The sequence below is a fragment of the Ambystoma mexicanum genome (assembly GCF_040938575.1).
Source record: "Ambystoma mexicanum isolate Mex_15411 chromosome 12 unlocalized genomic scaffold, UKY_AmexF1_1 Mex_chr12_unloc.1, whole genome shotgun sequence".
Classification (NCBI taxonomy): Eukaryota; Metazoa; Chordata; class Amphibia; order Caudata; family Ambystomatidae; genus Ambystoma; species Ambystoma mexicanum.
Window position 1 is genome coordinate 2,747,355 of NW_027182322.1, and position 15,614 is coordinate 2,762,968.

Consider the following 15,614-nt stretch of genomic DNA (forward strand, 5'->3'; position numbering starts at 1 on the left):
TGTATGCAGGCGAGAAGGGAAGGACATTGGTCATGCATCCCTGCATGAGGGTGAGACAGGGAGGAGATATGATCCCCGTATGAAGCCGAGAGAAGGAGGAGGCGTGAACGTGCATCCATGTATGCGGGCGAGACAGGAAGGAGCATTGGTCATGCATCCCTGCATGAGGGTGAGACAGGGAGGAGATATGATCCCCGTATGAAGCCGAGAGAAGGAGGAGGCGTGAACGTGCATCCATGTATGCAGGCGAGAAGGGAAGGAGCATTGGTCATGCATCCCTGCATAAGGGTGAGACAGGGAGGAGATATGATCCCCGTATGAAGCCGAGAGAAGGAGGAGGCGTGAACGTGCATCCATGTATGCGGGCGAGACAGGAAGGAGCATTGGTCATGCATCCCTGCATGAGGGTGGGACAGGGAGGAGATATGATCCCCGTATGAAGCCGAGAGAAGGAGGAGGCGTGAACGTGCATCCATGTATGCGGGCGAGAAGGGAAGGAGCATTGGTCATGCATCCCTGCATGAGGGTGAGACAGGGAGGAGATATGATCCCTGTATGAAGCCGAGAGAAGGAGGAGGCGTGAACGTGCATCCATGTATGCGGGCGAGACAGGAAGGAGCATTGGTCATGCATCCCTGCATGAGGGTGAGACAGGGAGGAGATATGATCCCCGTATGAAGCCGAGAGAAGGAGGAGGCGTGAACGTGCATCCATGTATGCAGGCGAGACGGGAAGGAGCATTGGTCATGCATCCCTTCCTGAGGGTGAGACAGGGAGGAGATAAAATCCCCGTATGAAGCCGAGAGAACGAGGAGACATGAACGTGCATCCATGTATGCGGGCGAGAAGGGAAGGAGCATTGGTCATGCATCCCTGCATGAGGGTGAGACAGGGAGGAGATAAATTCCCTGTATGAAGCCAAGAGAACGAGGCGGCATGAACATGCATCCTTGTATGCAGGTGTGACATGGAGTCATCATGAACATGCATCCCTTTATAAGGACATAACATGGAGGACGCATGCACATGAATGCCTGAATTTTATGGTGGTGGCCTTCGGGTGATTTGGCATGTGCAATTGGTGAAGAGCACTTCTCCTGCGCAAAAAAATAAATGTACTATTAGCACCCCTGAGGGAGCCTCTGTACATCCTATAGGGAGAAAACTCTGCAATGGAAGGGGACAGGGTCAATAACAGCTGTAAACTCTCACAAGACCATCACTGCTCTCACACTTTCCTGCTCTCAGGCTGGCGGGCCATTATCGGCCCTGGCTGCCACACCATTGCCAGGTTTGTGTAACTATATTATTTCTAATTGGCTCCACTTTGATGACTTTCATTTGGATTCTGACTTGATTATTGAGATCTTAAATAAGTGACTGGGGATCAGGTGTCCACTTATTCTCATGGATAACATCACAACCAACCTTTAATTCAAACATGAGTCATGACATCACAGATGGAGTACAGCTTATGACAGAGGTGGAACGTCACATCGTAGTAGCCCAAGTAGCTCGCCGTGATCGTATAGTGGTTAGTACTCTGCGTTGTGGCCGCAGCAACCTCGGTTCGAATCCAAGTCACGGTATTCCGGTGAGGCAATGTCACGGCAGTTGGGCAGATATTTTAGAATTTCCATTAATACATTGGCAATCTCTGTGGAGGACTGAAACAATTCGATATGTCCTGTTACTGTTATGAACCTTTTGTTTCTTTAATGCTCTTTGCACACTTTTTCATCGGGTGACTGTAATGTATTTCAACCAAATCTAATTAAGAGCGCATTATGTGGTGACATTTGCATTACATGAAACATTATAACACTGCCATTTACGTCAATAACCACTAGCTTGATTAAGACATATGTATTGCAGCGACAGTATTTCCCAGTTACAAATGGGAATAAAAACAACATCCGCGAGGGATTGAACCAACGACATTTAACTGATGTTGCCAATGGAGCGCGTTACAGAGAGCGCGAGGTCCCGCCTTTACAGTCACACGCTGATGATAATACAGATGTTTAAATAAACAGGCATATCTGTGGACTTTTGGTCTTTCTACATTGGGACTCATAGTCTAGTCCTAGGCTATTGTAGGCACTGGCGTATCTTTTAGTGGAATGAGAGGCATTCTGTAGTCGCGTGAAAGGACCTTTCAAGTCAATCTGATCTGTATTGTCCTGTGAAAAAAAGCGTTCTTAGACACAGTGAGGAGTTTTTGGGGATAATGGGAAAATCATTTCCAACTAAATGACAGGAATTTCTTAGTCCAATCATGAGGTGTGCTAGGCTTTTTTATACTGTGGCGGAAAGAGAGAGAGTATAACAGTCATTATAAATAAAGGGCCAAGGAAGTGACAGTTTATGGAAGGAACAATTTGCACATAGTTTTAGAATGTGGTCAGGAGGAGGACAATGTGCTTACACATATGAAACATTAGAAGGTAGACATTATGGAAGCACATATATTTCTTTATTTTTATTGTATTTGGGGAGAGGGGGTTAATATAGCACGTCCAATGTGGAAAAGTGCTTTCCATAGCACCTTGCAGGTGGGCGACATCTAGAGCTGTGCAGTAGCCACCCATGCCCCAGACGTCAAAGAGAACAAGAAGTTACACATGTTGGAAGTGAGGGTGAGACATTGAGGAGATATGATCCCCGTATGAAGCCGAGAGAAGGAGGAGGCGTGAACGTGCATCCATGTATGCAGGCGAGAAGGGAAGGAGCATTGGTCATGCATCCCTGCATGAGGGTGAGACAGGGAGGAGATATGATCCCCGTATGAAGCCGAGAGAAGGAGGAGGCGTGAACATGCATCCATGTATGCGGGCGAGACAGGAAGGAGCATTGGTCATGCATCCCTGCATGAGGGTGAGACAGGGAGGAGATATGATCCCCGTATGAAGCCGAGAGAAGGAGGAGGCGTGAACGTGCATCCATGTATGCAGGCGAGAACGGAAGGAGCATTGGTCATGCATCCCTGCATGAGGGTGAGACAGGGAGGAGATATGATCCCCGTATGAAGCCGAGAGAAGGAGGAGGCGTGAACGTGCATCCATGTATGCGGGCGAGACAGGAAGGAGCATTGGTCATGCATCCCTGCATGAGGGTGAGACAGGGAGGAGATATGATCCCCGTATGAAGCCGAGAGAAGGAGGAGGCGTGAACGTGCATCCATGTATGCGGGCGAGACGGGAAGGAGCATTGGTCATGCATCCCTTCCTGAGGGTGAGACAGGGAGGAGATAAAATCCCCGTATGAAGCCGAGAGAACGAGGAGACATGAACGTGCATCCATGTATGCGGGCGAGAAGGGAAGGAGCATTGGTCATGCATCCCTGCATGAGGGTGAGACAGGGAGGAGATAAAATCCCTGTATGAAGCCAAGAGAACGAGGCGGCATGAACATGCACCCTTGTATGCAGGTGTGACATGGAGTCATCATGAACATGCATCCCTTTATAAGGACATAACATGGAGGACGCATGAACATGAATGCCTGAATTTTTTGGTGGTGGCCTTCGGGTGATTTGGCACGTGCAATTGGTGAAGAGCACTTCTCCTGCGCAAAAAAATAAATGTACTATTAGCACCCCGGAGGGAGCCTCTGCACTTCTTATAGGGAGAAAACTCTGCAATGGAAGGGGACAGGGTCAATAACAGCTGTAAACTCTCACAAGACCATCACTGCTCTCACACTTTCCTGCTCTCAGGCTGGCGGGCCATTATCGGCCCTGGCTGCCGCACCATTGCCAGGTTTGTGTAACTATATTATTTCTAATTGGCTCCACTTTGATGACTTTCATTTGGATTCTGACTTGATTATTGAGATCTTAAATAAGTGACTGGGGATCAGGTGTCCACTTATTCTCATGGATAACATCACAACCAACCTTTAATTCAAACATGAGCCATGACATCACAGATGGAGTACAGCTTATGATAGAGGTGGAACGTCACATTGTAGCAGCCCAAGTAGCTCGCCGTGATTGTATAGTGGTTAGTACTCTGCGTTGTGGCCGCAGCAACCTCGGTTGCGGCATTGCGGTGAGGCAATGTCACAGCAGTTGGGCAGATATTTTAGAATTTCCATTAATACATTGGCAATCTCTGTAGAGGACTGAAACAATTCGATATGTCCTGTTACTGTTATGAACCTTTTGTTTCTTTAATGCTCTTTGCACACTTTTTCATCGGGTGACTGTAATGTATTTCAACCAAATCTAATTAAGAGTGCATTATGTGGTGACATTTGCATTACATGAAACATTATAACACTGCCATTTACGTCAATAACCACTAGCTTGATTAAGACATATGTATTGCAGCGACAGTATTTCCCAGTTACAAATGGGAATAAAAACAACATCCGCGAGGGATTGAACCAACGACATTTAACTGATGTTGCCAATGGAGCGCGTTACAGAGAGCGCGAGGTCCCGCCTTTACAGTCACACGCTGATGATAATACAGATGTTTAAATAAACAGGCATATCTGTGGACTTGTGGTCTTTCTACATTGGGACTCATAGTCTAGTCCTAGGCTATTGTAGGCACTGGCGTATCTTTTAGTGGAATGAGAGGCATTCTGTAGTCGCGTGAAAGGACCTTTCAAGTCAATCTGATCTGTATTGTCCTGTGAAAAAGAGCGTTCTTAGACACAGTGAGGAGTTTTTGGGGATAATGGGAAAATCATTTCCAACTAAATGACAGGAATTTCTTAGTCCAATCATGAGGTGTGCTAGGCTTTTTTATACTGTGGCGGAAAGAGAGACAGTATAACAGTCATTATAAATAAAGGGCCAAGGAAGTGACAGTTTATGGAAGGAACAATTTGCACATAGTTTTAGAATGTGGTCAGGAGGAGGACAATGTGCTTACACATATGAAACATTAGAAGGTAGACATTATGGAAGCACATATATTTCTTTATTTTTATTGTATTTGGGGAGAGGGGGTTAATATAGCACGTCCAATGTGGAAAAGTGCTTTCCATAGCACCTTGCAGGTGGGCGACATCTAGAGCTGTGCAGTAGCCACCCATGCCCCAGACGTCAAAGAGAACAAGAAGTTACACATGTTGGAAGTGAGGGTGAGACATTGAGGAGATATGATCCCCGTATGAAGCCGAGAGAAGGAGGAGGCGTGAACGTGCATCCATGTATGCAGGCAAGAAGGGAAGGAGCATTGGTCATGCATCCCTGCATGAGGGTGAGACAGGGAGGAGATATGATCCCCGTATGAAGCCGAGAGAAGGAGGAGGCGTGAACATGCATCCATGTATGCGGGCGAGACAGGAAGGAGCATTGGTCATGCATCCCTGCATGAGGGTGAGACAGGGAGGAGATATGATCCCCGTATGAAGCCGAGAGAAGGAGGAGGCGTGAACGTGCATCCATGTATGCGGGCGAGACAGGAAGGAGCATTGGTCATGCATCCCTGCATGAGGGTGAGACAGGGAGGAGATATGATCCCCGTATGAAGCCGGGAAAAGGAGGAGGCGTGAACGTGCATCCATGTATGCGGGCGAGACGGGAAGGAGCATTGGTCATGCATCCCTTCCTGAGGGTGAGACAGGGAGGAGATAAAATCCCTGTATGAAGCCGAGAGAACGAGGAGACATGAACGTGCATCCATGTATGCGGGCGAGAAGGGAAGTAGCATTGGTCATGCATCCCTGCATGAGGGTGAGACAGGGAGGAGATAAAATCCCTGTATGAAGCCAAGAGAACGAGGCGGCATGAACATGCATCCTTGTATGCAGGTGTGACATGGAGTCATCATGAACATGCATCCCTTTATAAGGACATAACATGGAGGACGCATGAACATGAATGCCTGAATTTTATGGTGGTGGCCTTCGGGTGATTTGGCACGTGCAATTGGTGAAGAGCACTTCTCCTGCGCAAAAAAATAAATGTACTATTAGCACCCCGGAGGGAGCCTCTGCACTTCTTATAGGGAGAAAACTCTGCAATGGAAGGGGACAGGGTCAATAACAGCTGTAAACTCTCACAAGACCATCACTGCTCTCACACTTTCCTGCTCTCAGGCTGGCGGGCCATTATCGGCCCTGGCTGCCGCACCATTGCCAGGTTTGTGTAACTATATTATTTCTAATTGGCTCCACTTTGATGACTTTCATTTGGATTCTGACTTGATTATTGAGATCTTAAATAAGTGACTGGGGATCAGGTGTCCACTTATTCTCATGGATAACATCACAACCAACCTTTAATTCAAACATGAGTCATGACATCACAGATGGAGTACAGCTTATGATAAAGGTGGAACGTCACATTGTAGTAGCCCAAGTAGCTCGCCGTGATCGTATAGTGGTTAGTACTCTGCGTTGTGGCCGCAGCAACCTCGGTTCGATTCCGAGTCACGGCATTGCGGTGAGGCAATGTCACTGCAGTTGGGCAGATATTTTAGAATTTCCATTAATACATTGGCAATCTCTGTGGAGGACTGAAACAATTCGATATGTCCTGTTACTGTTATGAACCTTTTGTTTCTTTAATGCTCTTTGCACACTTTTTCATCGGGTGACTGTAATGTATTTCAACCAAATCTAATTAAGAGCGCATTATGTGGTGACATTTGCAGTACATGAAACATTATAACACTGCCATTTACGTCAATAACCACTAGCTTGATTAAGACATATGTATTGCAGCGACAGTATTTCCCAGTTACAAATGGGAATAAAAACAACATCCGCGAGGGATTGAACCAACGACATTTAACTGATGTTGCCAATGGAGCGCGTTACAGAGAGCGCGAGGTCCCGCCTTTACAGTCACACGCTGATGATAATACAGATGTTTAAATAAACAGGCATATCTGTGGACTTTTGGTCTTTCTACATTGGGACTCATAGTCTAGTCCTAGGCTATTGTAGGCACTGGCGTATCTTTTAGTGGAATGAGAGGCATTCTGTAGTCGCGTGAAAGGACCTTTCAAGTCAATCTGATCTGTATTGTCCTGTGAAAAAAAGCGTTCTTAGACACAGTGAGGAGTTTTTGGGGATAATGGGAAAATCATTTCCAACTAAATGACAGGAATTTCTTAGTCCAATCATGAGGTGTGCTAGGCTTTTTTATACTGTGGCGGAAAGAGAGAGAGTATAACAGTCATTATAAATAAAGGGCCAAGGAAGTGACAGTTTATGGAAGGAACAATTTGCACATAGTTTTAGAATGTGGTCAGGAGGAGGACAATGTGCTTACACATATGAAACATTAGAAGGTAGACATTATGGAAGCACATATATTTCTTTATTTTTATTGTATTTGGGGAGAGGGGGTTAATATAGCACGTCCAATGTGGAAAAGTGCTTTCCATAGCACCTTGCAGGTGGGCGACATCTAGAGCTGTGCAGTAGCCACCCATGCCCCAGACGTCAAAGAGAACAAGAAGTTACACATGTTGGAAGTGAGGGTGAGACATTGAGGAGATATGATCCCCGTATGAAGCCGAGAGAAGGAGGAGGCGTGAACGTGCATCCATGTATGCAGGCGAGAAGGGAAGGAGCATTGGTCATGCATCCCTGCATGAGGGTGAGACAGGGAGGAGATATGATCCCCGTATGAAGCCGAGAGAAGGAGGAGGCGTGAACATGCATCCATGTATGCGGGCGAGACAGGAAGGAGCATTGGTCATGCATCCCTGCATGAGGGTGAGACAGGGAGGAGATATGATCCCCGTATGAAGCCGAGAGAAGGAGGAGGCGTGAACGTGCATCCATGTATGCGGGCGAGAACGGAAGGAGCATTGGTCATGCATCCCTGCATGAGGGTGAGACAGGGAGGAGATATGATCCCCATATGAAGCCGAGAGAAGGAGGAGGCGTGAACGTGCATCCATGTATGCGGGCGAGACAGGAAGGAGCATTGGTCATGCATCCCTGCATGAGGGTGAGACAGGGAGGAGATATGATCCCCGTATGAAGCCGAGAGAAGGAGGAGGCGTGAACGTGCATCCATGTATGCGGGCGAGACGGGAAGGAGCATTGGTCATGCATCCCTTCCTGAGGGTGAGACAGGGAGGAGATAAAATCCCCGTATGAAGCCGAGAGAACGAGGAGACATGAACGTGCATCCATGTATGCGGGCGAGAAGGGAAGGAGCATTGGTCATGCATCCCTGCATGAGGGTGAGACAGGGAGGAGATAAAATCCCTGTATGAAGCCAAGAGAACGAGGCGGCATGAACATGCACCCTTGTATGCAGGTGTGACATGGAGTCATCATGAACATGCATCCCTTTATAAGGACATAACATGGAGGACGCATGAACATGAATGCCTGAATTTTTTGGTGGTGGCCTTCGGGTGATTTGGCACGTGCAATTGGTGAAGAGCACTTCTCCTGCGCAAAAAAATAAATGTACTATTAGCACCCCGGAGGGAGCCTCTGCACTTCTTATAGGGAGAAAACTCTGCAATGGAAGGGGACAGGGTCAATAACAGCTGTAAACTCTCACAAGACCATCACTGCTCTCACACTTTCCTGCTCTCAGGCTGGCGGGCCATTATCGGCCCTGGCTGCCGCACCATTGCCAGGTTTGTGTAACTATATTATTTCTAATTGGCTCCACTTTGATGACTTTCATTTGGATTCTGACTTGATTATTGAGATCTTAAATAAGTGACTGGGGATCAGGTGTCCACTTATTCTCATGGATAACATCACAACCAACCTTTAATTCAAACATGAGCCATGACATCACAGATGGAGTACAGCTTATGATAGAGGTGGAACGTCACATTGTAGCAGCCCAAGTAGCTCGCCGTGATTGTATAGTGGTTAGTACTCTGCGTTGTGGCCGCAGCAACCTCGGTTCGCGGCATTGCGGTGAGGCAATGTCACAGCAGTTGGGCAGATATTTTAGAATTTCCATTAATACATTGGCAATCTCTCTGGAGGACTGAAACAATTCGATATGTCCTGTTACTGTTATGAACCTTTTGTTTCTTTAATGCTCTTTGCACACTTTTTCATCGGGTGACTGTAATGTATTTCAACCAAATCTAATTAAGAGCGCATTATGTGGTGACATTTGCAGTACATGAAACATTATAACACTGCCATTTACGTCAATAACCACTAGCTTGATTAAGACATATGTATTGCAGCGACAGTATTTCCCAGTTACAAATGGGAATAAAAACAACATCCGCGAGGGATTGAACCAACGACATTTAACTGATGTTGCCAATGGAGCGCGTTACAGAGAGCGCGATGTCCCGCCTTTACAGTCACACGCTGATGATAATACAGATGTTTAAATAAACAGGCATATCTGTGGACTTGTGGTCTTTCTACATTGGGACTCATAGTCTAGTTCTAGGCTATTGTAGGCACTGGCGTATCTTTTAGTGGAATGAGAGGCATTCTGTAGTCGCGTGAAAGGACCTTTCAAGTCAATCTGATCTGTATTGTCCTGTGAAAAAAAGCGTTCTTAGACACAGTGAGGAGTTTTTGGGGATAATGGGAAAATCATTTCCAACTAAATGACAGGAATTTCTTAGTCCAATCATGAGGTGTGCTAGGCTTTTTTATACTGTGGCGGAAAGAGAGAGAGTATAACAGTCATTATAAATAAAGGGCCAAGGAAGTGACAGTTTATGGAAGGAACAATTTGCACATAGTTTTAGAATGTGGTCAGGAGGAGGACAATGTGCTTACACATATGAAACATTAGAAGGTAGACATTATGGAAGCACATATATTTCTTTATTTTTATTGTATTTGGGGAGAGGGGGTTAATATAGCACGTCCAATGTGGAAAAGTGCTTTCCATAGCACCTTGCAGGGGGGCGACATCTAGAGCTGTGCAGTAGCCACCCATGCCCCAGACGTCAAAGAGAACAAGAAGTTACACATGTTGGAAGTGAGGGTGAGACATTGAGGAGATATGATCCCCGTATGAAGCCGAGAGAAGGAGGAGGCGTGAACGTGCATCCATGTATGCAGGCGAGAAGGGAAGGAGCATTGGTCATGCATCCCTGCATGAGGGTGAGACAGGGAGGAGATATGATCCCCGTATGAAGCCGAGAGAAGGAGGAGACGTGAACATGCATCCATGTATGCGGGCGAGACAGGAAGGAGCATTGGTCATGCATCCCTGCATGAGGGTGAGACAGGGAGGAGATATGATCCCCGTATGAAGCCGAGAGAAGGAGGAGGCGTGAACGTGCATCCATGTATGCAGGCGAGAAGGGAAGGAGCATTGGTCATGCATCCCTGCATGAGGGTGAGACAGGGAGGAGATATGATCCCCGTATGAAGCCGAGAGAAGGAGGAGGCGTGAACGTGCATCCATGTATGCCGGCGAGACAGGAAGGAGCATTGGTCATGCATCCCTGCATGAGGGTGAGACAGGGAGGAGATATGATCCCCGTATGAAGCCGAGAGAAGGAGGAGGCGTGAACGTGCATCCATGTATGCGGGCGAGACGGGAAGGAGCATTGGTCATGCATCCCTTCCTGAGGGTGAGACAGGGAGGAGATAAAATCCCCGTATGAAGCCGAGAGAACGAGGAGACATGAACGTGCATCCATGTATGCGGGCGAGAAGGGAAGGAGCATTGGTCATGCATCCCTGCATGAGGGTGAGACAGGGAGGAGATAAAATCCCTGTATGAAGCCAAGAGAACGAGGCGGCATGAACATGCATCCTTGTATGCAGGTGTGACATGGAGTCATCATGAACATGCATCCCTTTATAAGGACATAACATGGAGGACGCATGAACATGAATGCCTGAATTTTATGGTGCTGGCCTTCGGGTGATTTGGCACGTGCAATTGGTGAAGAGCACTTCTCCTGCGCAAAAAAATAAATGTACTATTAGCACCCCGGAGGGAGCCTCTGCACTTCTTATAGGGAGAAAACTCTGCAATGGAAGGGGACAGGGTCAATAACAGCTGTAAACTCTCACAAGACCATCACTGCTCTCACACTTTCCTGCTCTCAGGCTGGCGGGCCATTATCGGCCCTGGCTGACGCACCATTGCCAGGTTTGGGTAACTATATTATTTCTAATTGGCTCCACTTTGATGACTTTCATTTGGATTCTGACTTGATTATTGAGATCTTTAATAAGTGACTGGGGATCAGGTGTCCACTTATTCTCATGGATAACATCACAACCAACCTTTAATTCAAACATGAGTCATGACATCACAGATGGAGAACAGCTTATTATAGAGGTGGAACGTCACATTGTAGCAGCCCAAGTAGCTCGCCGTGATCGTATATTGGTTAATACTCTGCGTTGTGGCCACGGCATTGCGGTGAGGCAATGTCACAGCAGTTGGGCAGATATTTTAGAATTTCCATTAATACATTGGCAATCTCCGTGGAGGACTGAAACAATTCGATATGTCCTGTTACTGTTATGAACCTTTTGTTTCTTTAATGCTCTTTGCACACTTTTTCATCGGGTGACTGTAATGTATTTCAACCAAATCTAATTAAGAGCGCATTATGTGGTGACATTTGCAGTACATGAAACATTATAACACTGCCATTTACGTCAATAACCACTAACTTGATTAAGACATATGTATTGCAGCGACAGTATTTCCCAGTTACAAATGGGAATAAAAACAACATCCGCGAGGGATTGAACCAACGACATTTAACTGATGTTGCCAATGGAGCGCGTTACAGAGAGCGCGAGGTCCCGCCTTTACAGTCACACGCTGATGATAATACAGATGTTTAAATAAACAGGCATATCTGTGGACTTGTGGTCTTTCTACATTGGGACTCATAGTCTAGTCCTAGGTTATTGTAGGCACTGGCGTATCTTTTAGTGGAATGAGAGGCATTCTGTAGTCGCGTGAAAGGACCTTTCAAGTCAATCTGATCTGTATTGTCCTGTGAAAAAAAGCGTTCTTAGACACAGTGAGGAGTTTTTGGGGATAATGGGAAAATCATTTCCAACTAAATGACAGGAATTTCTTAGTCCAATCATGAGGTGTGCTAGGCTTTTTTATACTGTGGCGGAAAGAGAGACAGTATAACAGTCATTATAAATAAAGGGCCAAGGAAGTGACAGTTTATGGAAGGAACAATTTGCACATAGTTTTAGAATGTGGTCAGGAGGAGGACAATGTGCTTACACATATGAAACATTAGAAGGTAGACATTATGGAAGCACATATATTTCTTTATTTTTATTGTATTTGGGGAGAGGGGGTTAATATAGCACGTCCAATGTGGAAAAGTGCTTTCCATAGCACCTTGCAGGTGGGCGACATCTAGAGCTGTGCAGTAGCCACCCATGCCCCAGACGTCAAAGAGAACAAGAAGTTACACATGTTGGAAGTGAGGGTGAGACATTGAGGAGATATGATCCCCGTATGAAGCCGAGAGAAGGAGGAGGCGTGAACGTGCATCCATGTATGCAGGCGAGAAGGGAAGGAGCATTGGTCATGCATCCCTGCATGAGGGTGAGACAGGGAGGAGATATGATCCCCGTATGAAGCCGAGAGAAGGAGGAGGCGTGAACGTGCATCCATGTATGCGGGCGAGACAGGAAGGAGCATTGGTCATGCATCCCTGCATGAGGGTGAGACAGGGAGGAGATATGATCCCTGTATGAAGCCGAGAGAAGGAGGAGGCGTGAACGTGCATCCATGTATGCGGGCGAGACAGGAAGGAGCATTGGTCATGCATCCCTGCATGAGGGTGAGACAGGGAGGAGATATGATCCCCGTATGAAGCCGAGAGAAGGAGGAGGCGTGAACGTGCATCCATGTATGCAGGCGAGAAGGGAAGGAGCATTGGTCATGCATCCCTGCATGAGGGTGAGACAGGGAGGAGATATGATCCCCGTATGAAGCCGAGAGAAGGAGGAGGCGTGAACGTGCATCCATGTATGCAGGCGAGAAGGGAAGGAGCATTGGTCATGCATCCCTGCATGAGGGTGAGACAGGGAGGAGATATGATCCCTGTATGAAGCCGAGAGAAGGAGGAGGCGTGAACGTGCATCCATGTATGCGGGCGAGACAGGAAGGAGCATTGGTCATGCATCCCTGCATGAGGGTGAGACAGGGAGGAGATATGATCCCCGTATGAAGCCGAGAGAAGGAGGAGGCGTGAACGTGCATCCATGTATGCAGGCGAGACGGGAAGGAGCATTGGTCATGCATCCCTTCCTGAGGGTGAGACAGGGAGGAGATAAAATCCCCGTATGAAGCCGAGAGAACGAGGAGACATGAACGTGCATCCATGTATGCGGGCGAGAAGGGAAGGAGCATTGGTCATGCATCCCTGCATGAGGGTGAGACAGGGAGGAGATAAAATCCCTGTATGAAGCCAAGAGAACGAGGCGGCATGAACATGCATCCTTGTATGCAGGTGTGACATGGAGTCATCATGAACATGCATCCCTTTATAAGGACATAACATGGAGGACGCATGAACATGAATGCCTGAATTTTATGGTGGTGGCCTTCGGGTGATTTGGCACGTGCAATTGGTGAAGAGCACTTCTCCTGCGCAAAAAAATAAATGTACTATTAGCACCCCGGAGGGAGCCTCTGCACTTCCTATAGGGAGAAAACTCTGCAATGGAAGGGGACAGGGTCAATAACAGCTGTAAACTCTCACAAGACCATCACTGCTCTCACACTTTCCTGCTCTCAGGCTGGCGGGCCATTATCGGCCCTGGCTGCCGCACCATTGCCAGGTTTGTGTAACTATATTATTTCTAATTGGCTCCACTTTGATGACTTTCATTTGGATTCTGACTTGATTATTGAGATCTTAAATAAGTGACTGGGGATCAGGTGTCCACTTATTCTCATGGATAACATGACAAACAACCTTTAATTCAAACATGAGTCATGACATCACAGATGGAGTACAGCTTATGATAGAGGTGGAAAGTCACATGGTAGCAGCCCAAGTAGCTTGCTGTATAGTGGTTAGTACTCTGCGTTGTGGCCGCAGCAACCTCGGTTCGAATCCGAGTCACGGCATTGCGGTGAGGCAATGTCACGGCAGTTGGGCAGATATTTTAGAATTTCCATTAATACATTGGCAATCTCTGTGGAGGACTGAAACAATTCGATATGTCCTGTTACTGTTATGAACCTTTTGTTTCTTTAATGCTCTTTGCACACTTTTTCATCGGGTGACTGTAATGTATTTCAACCAAATCTAATTAAGAGCGCATTATGTGGTGACATTTGCAGTACATGAAACATTATAACACTGCCATTTACGTCAATAACCACTAGCTTGATTAAGACATATGTATTGCAGCGACAGTATTTCCCAGTTACAAATGGGAATAAAAACAACATCCGCGAGGGATTGAACCAACGACATTTAACTGATGTTGCCAATGGAGCGCGTTACAGAGAGCGCGAGGTCCCGCCTTTACAGTCACACGCTGATGATAATACAGATGTTTAAATAAACAGGCATATCTGTGGACTTGTGGTCTTTCTACATTGGGACTCATAGTCTAGTCCTAGGCTATTGTAGGCACTGGCGTATCTTTTAGTGGAATGAGAGGCATTCTGTAGTCGCGTGAAAGGACCTTTCAAGTCAATCTGATCTGTATTGTCCTGTGAAAAAAAGCGTTCTTAGACACAGTGAGGAGTTTTTGGGGATAATGGGAAAATCATTTCCAACTAAATGACAGGAATTTCTTAGTCCAATCATGAGGTGTGCTAGGCTTTTTTATACTGTGGCGGAAAGAGAGACAGTATAACAGTCATTATAAATAAAGGGCCAAGGAAGTGACAGTTTATGGAAGGAACAATTTGCACATAGTTTTAGAATGTGGTCAGGAGGAGGACAATGTGCTTACACATATGAAACATTAGAAGGTAGACATTATGGAAGCACATATATTTCTTTATTTTTATTGTATTTGGGGAGAGGGGGTTAATATAGCACGTCCAATGTGGAAAAGTGCTTTCCATAGCACCTTGCAGGTGGGCGACATCTAGAGCTGTGCAGTAGCCACCCATGCCCCAGACGTCAAAGAGAACAAGAAGTTACACATGTTGGAAGTGAGGGTGAGACATTGAGGAGATATGATCCCCGTATGAAGCCGAGAGAAGGAGGAGGCGTGAACGTGCATCCATGTATGCAGGCGAGAAGGGAAGGAGCATTGGTCATGCATCCCTGCATGAGGGTGAGACAGGGAGGAGATATGATCCCCGTATGAAGCCGAGAGAAGGAGGAGGCGTGAACGTGCATCCATGTATGCGGGCGAGACAGGAAGGAGCATTGGTCATGCATCCCTGCATGAGGGTGAGACAGGGAGGAGATATGATCCCTGTATGAAGCCGAGAGAAGGAGGAGGCGTGAACGTGCATCCATGTATGCGGGCGAGACAGGAAGGAGCATTGGTCATGCATCCCTGCATGAGGGTGAGACAGGGAGGAGATATGATCCCCGTATGAAGCCGAGAGAAGGAGGAGGCGTGAACGTGCATCCATGTATGCAGGCGAGAAGGGAAGGAGCATTGGTCATGCATCCCTGCATGAGGGTGAGACAGGGAGGAGATATGATCCCCGTATGAAGCCGAGAGAAGGAGGAGGCGTGAACGTGCATCCATGTATGCAGGCGAGAAGG

The 15,614-nt window shown here is 46.9% G+C and overlaps 1 non-coding gene across 1 annotated transcript; it reads left to right on the forward strand.

Annotated features, from left to right (window-relative positions):
- Positions 1–6,326: 6,326 nt before the first annotated feature.
- TRNAH-GUG (transfer RNA histidin (anticodon GUG)) lies at positions 6,327–6,398 on the forward strand. The gene has a single exon. It is a non-coding gene; the product is annotated as a tRNA-His (tRNA).
- Positions 6,399–15,614: the final 9,216 nt, after the last annotated feature.